This window comes from Crocuta crocuta, unplaced genomic scaffold (genome assembly GCF_008692635.1).
Source record: "Crocuta crocuta isolate KB4526 unplaced genomic scaffold, BGI_CrCroc_1.0 scaffold243, whole genome shotgun sequence".
Taxonomy (NCBI): domain Eukaryota; kingdom Metazoa; phylum Chordata; class Mammalia; order Carnivora; family Hyaenidae; genus Crocuta; species Crocuta crocuta.
In genome coordinates, this window is record NW_027529596.1 from 4,491,291 (window position 1) to 4,493,495 (window position 2,205).

Consider the following 2,205-nt stretch of genomic DNA (forward strand, 5'->3'; position numbering starts at 1 on the left):
GAGTCTGCATTTTGCTCAACAGCTGTGTCTGTGTCTGACCTTAAAAAAAAAAATCCCACAACCAGGACCTAATTCATTCCTCCAGCTGCTTCCAAACCACCCGCAGGAGCCTAAAGGAGTCCCTTATGTAGGGCTGTGTGACATCAGGCATCTTCAAGCCGCCTTCCCCTCCCCCTCCCTGGGCAAGAGGAGGTCAGTCCTGAGAACTGATGGAACAGCCACCTGCTTGCTGGTCAGAGAAGGCCGCTTTGCTCATGATCAGTTCAAGACATTTCTTTGCTGGGGAAATTAGGGTTCACAATAAAATCAGGGGCTGTGTAATCAAACAGAGCAGGTCTGCACTGAAGACTCTCAAGAGGTCAAACAGCCATTTGCTAAGGACATTCTTGTGCTTCCATAATGCACCATCTTGAAGATGGGCCAGGATTGGGCCACCTGATGCTGAAGTGAGCTGCTTAATTCTCACAAGAGACCTTGCCGTTTTTCACAGAAAGAAACCTTTGATCAGAAAGGGAAAGGGATTTGCCCAAAGTCACATGGCTGGTGAGAGGCCGTTGGGATTAAAACTCAGAGTTGGTACAAAGAAGGGCTACACTCTAGTATATGCTGATATTTTATCTTCTCTGCAGGAAAGGAGGGAAGGAAGCCCAGTGACCCCTGAAATCTCCCTTTAAGAGATAAGAAACAGGGGTGCCTGTGTGGCTCTTGATGTCAGCTCAGGTCATGATCTCAGGCTCTGTGTTGGGCTCTGTGCTGAACATGAATCCTGCTTGGGATTCTCTCTCTCTCTCAAAAAAAAAAAAAAAAAAAGAGACCCATAAAGGTTAACTGATTTGCCTGGGATCCAATGCCTGGTAAGGGACAAAACAGATCTAGGTCACAGCATCCAGGGCTTACCTCCAGACATGTACACCCATCATCCGGGCAGACCTCTGGACTCTGAATGAGCAGAGGGTTCACATTCCCTGCACTTCTTTCCCAGCAGTCACTCAGCAGTGAAGAGTCTTTGCATGAACAGAGAGTGATAAGAAGATGATGGTACATCCCCTACGTTTGCTTCGTGAATCGAAGAGTGTGAGTCTCAGTGCTTTGTTCAATCATCAGGAATGGACATCAAGTGATTAAATGATGGCCTCACTGACAACTGGCCTCAGCCTCTCTCTCCCCCTCTGAGGCCCTTTAGAAAGGGCACATGCCCTCACAGGGCTGAGATCATAAGAAGCAGGTGTGTACTGCACGTCTATAGTCAAGCAGCTTTCAAATGCACAATCTCACTTAAACCTCAGTCGCCTTGTGGGTGGGAAGGGCAGGCAGAATGCACATTGTGCGGGTCCACACCCGGCATGGTGCACCAAGGTGGGGGCCACCCCAGACCATCCAGTTCCCGAGAGTGGACCCCACACCCAGGACCAGCAAAACTGGCTCCGGGCCTGGCCTCTAAGAACCACCTGAATTTCTGATCTTAGATAAATCACTTCACTTTACTGAGTATGGTTTTCCTTGTTGAACACTGATTATTTTTATCTGATTAAAATGATTTGTTTTACCTCATGCACAGTGGTTAAATGAAACTTGAATGAACTCATTTATGTGTAGGAGACTGCACAGGGCCTGGCACCAAATCCCCTGCACCGGGCCTCCCCAAATCCGCACGGTCTGGGAATGTGGATGTGCACTGAGGTTTGAAGGCTGAAGGAAATAGCTCTGGGTTCGGGCCAGGGGAAAATAAGTCCCAGCTGCAGGGACTTGGTTATTAGGGCTTTGAGATGTTTCCTAACTGAGCTGCATTTGGCTTTCTCAGCTGGCACCTGGGATTATCATCTCAGCCAGATGATGGAGTGGGGGTGAAGAGGGTAACAGAATAAGGGACTTGGGAAGAAAAGAAAATGTGGCAATATTCATAGAGTGTATTGTCATTCAGGAAGAGAGGGGGCTAGATGATTTTTCTTTTGTGGAAGAGCTTCTGTTTTGAGGGGAGCAGAGCATCCGTGGGTGCTGTGTGGCCCCATCATGCTCCGGGAGCCAAGGGGCAGGACCCAGTAGGCTAGAAGGTGACTAGAGCCGCGTAACGTTGATGCCGCAAGGACTGTGGGGAGGGAGGTACGAACAGCACATGGTAAGTGGCTGGAGCAAGAGTGCAGGTTTGATCCAGGGTCCTGGCTACTGATGTTTTAATAAACAAACCCAGCTTTATTCTTCTTAGAG